This window comes from Melospiza melodia (genome assembly GCF_035770615.1).
Source record: "Melospiza melodia melodia isolate bMelMel2 chromosome 17 unlocalized genomic scaffold, bMelMel2.pri SUPER_17_unloc_2, whole genome shotgun sequence".
In the NCBI taxonomy this organism is placed as follows: Eukaryota; Metazoa; Chordata; class Aves; order Passeriformes; family Passerellidae; genus Melospiza; species Melospiza melodia.
The window spans coordinates 139,289-146,984 of record NW_026948503.1 but is presented as its reverse complement, the minus strand read 5'-3'; the positions used below and the strand labels follow the sequence as shown (position 1 = coordinate 146,984).

Sequence of the window (7,696 nt, the reverse complement as noted above, 5' to 3'; positions counted from 1 at the left end):
GAGCCCGCAGGTGAGCGGAGAGGGGGAGCTCGGCCCGACCCCATCGCGGGGGGCTCCGGGAGGGTTTTTGTGGGGCAGGGGAGGCAAATCCTATCGTGTCCTTGTCCCCACGGGGGCAAATCCCATCGTGTCCTTGTCCTTGCTCCCCCAGAGCAGGAGCTGAGCATGGAGAGCAGCGAGGAGCTGGTGGCTGAGGCCGAGCTGGGGCTCCATGAGCAGCTCCAGGGTGGGGAGAAGAAGCCCCACAAGTGCTCGGAGTGTGGGAAGAGCTTCACTAAGAGGTCCAAGCTCATTGTCCACCAGAAGATCCATATGGAGCAACAGGTGGGATCTGAGGCGGAAAAACCCACCCTGAAGCAGGAAGGTCAGAACTTGGAGCTCCAGGGCCACGAGCAGCTCCAGGGTGGGGAGGAGAAGCCCCACAAGTGCTCGGAGTGTGGGAAGAGCTTCAAGGTGAGTTCCCACCTGGTTGCCCACCGGAAGATCCACATGGAGCAACAGGTGGGATCAGAGGGGGAAAAACCCGACTTGGACCAGGCAGGGAGAGAGAAATCAGAGCTGGGGCTCCAAGAGCAGCTCCAGGATGAGAAGGAGAAGCCGCACAAGTGCTCGGAGTGTGGGAAGAGCTTCGTGTGGAGATCGTCCCTGGTCAAGCACTGCAGAATCCACACGGGGCCACAGGTGGGATCTGAAGGGGACAAACCCAACCTGGACCAGAGCTCAGAGCTGGGGCTCCACGAGCAGCTCCAGGGTGGGGAGAAGAAGCCCCACAAGTGCTCTGAGTGCGGGAAGAGCTTCAAGTGGAGATCCAACCTGTTGGAGCACAGCAGGATCCACACCGGGGAGAAGCCCTACAAGTGTGGGGAGTGTGGGGAGAGCTTCAGCTGGAGCTCGCAGCTGCTTCTCCACCAGAGGAGGACCCACACCGGGGAGAAACCCTACGCGTGCCAGCAGTGCGGGAAGAGCTTCAGCTGGAAGTCCCACCTGACCAGCCACCTGAGGACCCACACCGGGGAGAAGCCCTACGAGTGCGACCAGTGCCACAAGAGGTTCCAGAGCAGCTCCTCGCTCGTCGTCCACCAGCGCTCGCACACGGGCGAGCGGCCGTTCCAGTGCCCCGAGTGCGGCTTGGGCTTCAAGGAGAACTCGGCCCTCGTCCGGCACCGCCGGACCCACACCGGGGAGAGGCCCTACGGGTGCGAGCAGTGCCAGAGCTCCTTCCCGACCCGCTCGCTGCTGGCGGAGCACCAGCGCATCCACACCGGGGAGAAACCGTTCCGCTGCGACGACTGCGGGAAGGGCTTCCGGCAAAAGTCCAGCCTGGTCAAGCACCGCAGGATCCACACCGGCGAGAGGCCGTACGTGTGCGGGCAGTGCGGGAAGAGCTTCACGCAGAGCTCCAACCTGTTTGCGCACCAGAGGAGCCACGCGGAGCGGCCCTACGAGTGCGAGTACTGCTGGAGGAGCTTCTCGCAGAGCTCCAGCCTGATCCTCCACCAGAAGTGCCACACCCAGGTGAGGCCCTACGAGTGCAGGAGGTGCGGGAAGAGCTTCACCACCAGGTCCTACCTGGTCACCCACCAGATGATCCACACCGGGGAGCGGCCCTACGAGTGTGGGGAGTGCGGGAAGGGCTTCATGTCCAAGTCCCACCTGGTTTACCACCAGAGGAGCCACAGCGGAGAGAAACCCTACGAGTGCGAGCAGTGCAAGAAGAGGTTCCTGACCAGCTCCCACCTGCTCAGCCACAAGCTGATGCACACTGAGGAGAGGCCGTTCTGCTGTCCTGACTGTGGCAAGGGGTTCAGGCACAAGTCCAACCTGGTGATCCACCAGCGCAGCCACACCGGGGAGAAGCCATTCCAGTGTCCCCGGTGTGGGAAGGGCTTCACCACCAGCTGCAGCATGACCAGACACCTGCAGAGCCAGCACTGAGGTGGGAAGAGTTTTGTGGGCTTCTCCAGCTCCATCTCACATGGGAGGATCTGCTCTGGATGGTCCCCAGTGAGCCCCAATGAGCAGAACCCTGGAGTACCGTGTTTGGAGGCCACCTGGTTGAGGGCTTCGCATGCTCCTGGATTCGTCAACTTCTGACCCAGAAATATCTCAATTTTTTCATCTTTTGGTTGTTTTAAGCAACACTAGATAGCCTTAGATGCATCATCCCCCACGGGAGGATCTTCTCTGGATGGTCCCCAGTGACCCCAAGTGGGCAGAGCCCAGGTGATCCAGGTTTCAAGGACACCTGGCTGAGGGCTCCACATCCTGTTGACTCCCCCTGGATTTTCTTTTTATTTCTCTTTGTTCTTTTTAAACACTTATATCTGGAATTAATAATAAAGATGTTGAACGAAAACAAGGATGGGCGTGAGGGGGATGCTGGGCCAGAGGGAGCTGAGGGTTCCTGGGACAGATTTGGGGCTTCCTCAGGGCTTTGGGCACCCCAGGCCCAGCAGCTCCATCTGGGGCAGCAGATCAAGGACCCCCTGCCCTGGCCGTGTCCCCATGTCCTCCCGTCCTGGTTCCTGCTGTCCCCTGTCCATGATCCTGCTCTCATCCGAGTCCAGATCCCATTCCTGTCTCAATACTTGTCCCTGTCCCACATTCTCTATCTGGTTGCCATTCCCGTATTCCCTGTCCTGTTCCCATTTCCCTGTTCCAGTCCCCAATTCTCATTTCTCTATTTCCTGTTTTGTTCTCCTTTTCCTATTCCAGTCCCCAATTCCCATTTCTCTATTTCCTGTCCCGTTCCCATTTTCTGATTCCTGATCCCAATCCCAGCCCCTCTCCTGTATTCCCGTTCCCGGTCCCGTTCCGCGTCCCCGCCATGACGTCACCGAGCAAATCCCGCGCGCTCCTCCCTCCCACCAATCCCAGCGCGCGATCGCTCCCAAATTTGCATAACCACGCCCTCGGTCCCCGCCTCCTTTTGGGTGCCGGCGCTGCCCGGGCCGGACTCGGAGCGGAGGAGGAGCGGGAGGAAGAGGAGAGGGAGAAGGAGGAGGAGGAAGAGGAGGGACAAAGGAAGAAGAAGAGCGGGAGGAAAAGGAGGGACGAAGGAAGAGGAGGGACAACGGAACAGGAACACCGGGAGGAAGAGGCGCCCCAACACCACGCGGTTCCCCCGCTCCGGCCGCAGCTGCCCCGGCCCCGCCGGCATCGCCCCCCGGAGCCCGCAGGTGAGCGGAGAGGGGGAGCTCGGCCCGACCCCATCGCGGGGGGCTCCGGGAGGGTTTTGTGGGGCAGGGGAGGCAAATCCCATCGTGTCCTTGTCCCCACGGGGGCAAATCCCATCGTGTCCTTGTCCCCACGGGGGCAAATCCCATCGTGTGCTTGTCCCCATTAGGGCAAATCCCATCGTGTCCTTGTCCCCATTAGGGCAAATCCCATCGTGTCCTTGTCCTTGCTCCCCCAGAGCAGGAGCTGAGCATGGAGAGCAGCGAGGAGCTGGTGGCTGAGGCCGTTGGGAGCGGCTCCATGGCTCGGCAGGGAGAAGCCAACGGGGAGGAGAAGCCGCGGAGATCCCCGAGCAGGAGGGGCTGCAAAGGCAGAGCGCGGGGATCCGAGGGGGAAAGAGCCAGCCTGGGCCATGGAGGGGCTCAGAGATCCGAGCTGGGGCTCCATGAGCAGCTCCAGGGTGGGCAGGAGAAGCCCCACAAGTGCTCCGAGTGTGGGCAGAGCTTCAGGTGGAGATGCCGCCTGATGCAGCATTGCAGAATCCACACGGGGGAACGACCCTACGAGTGTGCGGAGTGTGGGAAGAGTTTAATGTCCAAGCAGCAACTGATTTACCACCAGAGGAGCCACACGGGGGAACGACCCTACGAGTGTGACCAGTGCCAGAAGAGGTTTCGGAGCAGCGGTGATCTCGTGGTGCACCAGCGCTCACACACGGACGAGAGGCCCTTCCAGTGCCCCGACTGTGGCAAGCACTTCAAATTCATCTCTAACCTTAACCGGCACCGGATGGTCCACACCGGGGAGAGGCCCTATGAGTGTGATCAGTGCCAGAAGGGCTTTTACACCTCGTCTGAACTCCTCGTCCACCAGCGCATGCACACGGACGAGAGGCCCTTCCGCTGTCCGGATTGTGGGGTGGGATTCAAAGAGAAGTCAACGCTCGTCAAACACAGGAGGATCCACACCGGGGAGAGACCCCACGAGTGTCCCCAGTGTGGGAAGGGCTTCAGAGAAAGCTTCAGCCTGACTGTGCACCTGAGGAGCCACACCGGGGAGAGGCCCTACGAGTGTGATCAGTGCCAGAAGGGCTTTTACACCTCGTCCCATCTCCTCGTGCACCAGCGCATCCACACGGACGAGAGGCCCTTCCGCTGCCCTGATTGTGGGGTGGGATTCAAGCAGAACTCAAATCTGGTCAGACACAGGAGGATCCACACCGGGGAGAGACCTTACAAGTGTTCCCAATGTGGGAAGGGCTTCTCCCAGAGCTCAGGGCTGGTGTCCCACCAGAAGATCCACACCGGGGAGAGTGACTCCACAAGTGTCCCCAGTGTGGGAAGAGCTTTTCTCAAATTTCCCACTTGAGCAGACACCAGAAGAGCCAGCACTGAGGGCAGCCCTGGGTGGGAAGAGCTCCGTGCGCTGCTCCAGCTCCATCCCCCCCTGGATGGTCTGTGCTGGATGATGCCCAGTGAGCCCCGGTGGGAAGAGCCCAGGTGATCCCAGTTTGGAGGACACCTGGCTGGGGACTCCACATCCACCTGGCTCCTTGAGGCCTGGATTTTCTTTTTTTTTTTTCTTTGTCATTTTTACACACGTTTTTAAATCCGAGATTAATAATAAAGACATCTAAAAAGCATGAGGATGTGGACATTGGGGATCTTCAAGGGGATGAGGGGGTGCTGGGCCAGAGGGAGTTCAGGGTCCCTTAGACAGATTTGGGGTTTCCTCAGGGCTTTGGGAACCCCATGGTCCCCATTCCCGTTCCCGCTCCTTCTCCCCACTCTGGGTCCCCATTCCCGGTCGCTGTCCCCAATACTGGTCCCCATTCCCTGTTCGCATTCCTTGTCCGTATTCTTTGTCCCCATTCCCTGTCCCGAATCCCGCTCGCTGTCCCCATTCCCGGTTCCATTCCCATTCCCGGTTCCATTCCCGGTCCCCGTTCCCGCTCCGCTCTCTCCGGGCGCTCCAGTTCCCGCCCCCCCGCCTTGACGTCACCGAGGAAACCCGCGCTCGTCCCTCCCACCAATCGCAGCGCGCGTCCGCTCCTGAATTTGCATAACCACGCCCTCACCCCGCCTGCCCGGGCCGGACTCGGAGCGGACTCGGAGCGGGAGGAAGAGGAGGGGGAGAAGGAGGAGGAGGAAGAGGAGGGACAAAGGAAGAGGAGTGACAGCGGAACAGGAACACCGGGAGGAAGAGGCGCCCCAACACCACGCGGTTCCCGCGCTCCGGCCGCAGCTGCCCCGGCCCCGCCGGCATCGCCCCCCGGAGCCCGCAGGTGAGCGGAGAGGGGGAGCTCGGCCCGACCCCATCGCGGGGGGCTCCGGGAGGGTTTTTGTGGGGCAGGGGAGGCAAACCCCATCGTGTCCTTGTCCCCACGGGGGCAAATCCCATCGTGTCCTTGTCCCCACGGGGGCAAATCGCATCGTGTCCTTGTCCCCAGGGGGGCAAATCCCATCGTGTCCTTGTCCCCACGGGGGCAAATCCCATCGTGTCCTTGTCCTTGCTCCCCCAGAGCAGGAGCTGAGCATGGAGAGCAGCGAGGAGCTGGTGGCTGAGGCCGTTGGGAGCGGCTCCACGGCTCGGCAGGGAGAAGCCAACGGGGAGGAGAAGCCGCGGAGATCCCTGAGCAGGAGGGGCTGCAAAGGCAGAGCGCGGGGATCCGAGGGGGAAAGAGCCAGCCTGGGCCATGGAGGGGCTCAGAGATCCGAGCTGGGGCTCCATGAGCAGCTCCAGGGTGGGGAGGAGAAGCCCCACAAGTGCTCGGAGTGTGGGCAGAGCTTCAGGTGGAGATGCCGCCTGATGGAGCATTGCAGAATCCACACGGGGGAACGACCGTACGAGTGTGGTGTGTGCAAGAAGAGGTTCATGAGCAGCTCCGAGCTGCACCATCACCTGCGGATTCACAGCGAGGAGCGGCCGTTCCGCTGTCGTGATTGTGGGAAGCGATTTAAGGAAAATTCCACTCTCATCACCCACCGGCACATTCACAGTGAGGAGAGGGCCTACGAGTGTGATCAGTGCAAGAAGAGGTTTAAGCGCAGCGGGGATCTCCGCAAGCACCGGCGCATCCACAGCGGGGAGAGGCCCTACGAGTGTGGTCAGTGCCAGAAGAGGTTCCTGACCAGCTCCGAGCTCCTCAGCCACCAGCTCATTCACACCGAGGAGAGGCCGTTCCACTGCCGTGACTGCGGGCAGAGCTTCAGGCACAAGTCTGCCCTCATCGTCCACCGGCGCATCCACACCGGGGAGAGACCCTATGAGTGTCCCCAGTGTGGGAAGGAATTCACCCAGAGCTCCCATCTGACTGTCCACCTGAGGAGCCACACTGGGGAGCGACCCTACAAGTGTGACCAGTGTGAGAGGAGGTTCCTGAGGAGTTCTGATCTCGTCAGTCACCAGCGCATCCACACTGAGGAGAGGCCGTTCTACTGCCATGACTGTGGGAAGGGATTCAGATACAACTCTTCCCTCATTGTCCACCGGCGCATCCACACTGGGGAGAGACCCCACAAGTGTCCCCAGTGTGGGAAGGGCTTCACCCAGAGCTGCCACCTGACTGCCCACCTGAGGAGCCACACCGGGGAGAGGCCCTACGAGTGTGATCAGTGCAAGAAGAGGTTTCAGACCACGTGTGATCTCCTCCTTCACCAGCGCATCCACACGAATGAGAGGCCCTTCCGCTGTCCTGATTGTGGGGTGGGATTCAAGCGGAACTGTGCCCTCATCACCCACCAGCGTATCCACACTGGAGAGAGACCCTTCAAGTGTCCCCAGTGTGGGAAGGGCTTCACCTCGAGTGGCAGCATGACCAGACACCGGCAGAGCCAGCACTGAGGGTAGCCCTGAGTGCGAAGAGCTCCATGGGCTTCTCCAGCTCCATCTCACAGGGGAGGATCTGCTCTGGATGGTCCCCAGTGAGCCCAGGTGGGCAGAGCCCCCTTGACTCCTGCTTGCAGCACATCAGGCTGGGGACTCCACATCCACCTGGCTCCTCGTTGCCTGGATTTTCTTTTTATATCTCTTTGTTATTTTTATACACCTTTCTAAGTCCAAGGTTAATAATAAAGATGTTGAACCAAGACGAGGATGTGGACATGGGGGAATCTTCCGGGGGATGAGGGGGATGCTGGGCCAGATGGAGTTGAGGGTTCCTGGGGCAGATTTTGGGCTTCCTTAGGACTTTGGGCACCCCATGATCCCCATTCCTTGTTCCTGTCCCCAATACTGGTCCGCATTCCTTGTTCCCATTCCCTGTCCCCATTCCCGCTCCCCGTTCCCGCTCCGCTCTCTCCAGCTCCCCCCCCCGCCATGACGTCACCGAGCACACCGGGCGCTCCTCCGTCCCACCATTCACGGCGCGCGATCGCTCCCTGATTTGCATAACCACGCCCTCACCCGCCTGTATTTTGGTGCCGGCGCTGCCCGGGCCGGACTCGGAGCGGACTCGGAGCGGGAGGAAGAGGAGGGGGAGAAGGAGGAGGAGGAAGAGGAGGGACAAAGGAAGAGGAGG

At 60.8% G+C, this 7,696-nt stretch overlaps 1 pseudogene; it reads left to right on the top strand.

Moving 5' to 3' along the window:
• Positions 1-20: 20 nt before the first annotated feature.
• LOC134433057 (zinc finger protein 850-like) lies at positions 21-7,267 on the top strand (annotated as a pseudogene).
• Positions 7,268-7,696: the final 429 nt, after the last annotated feature.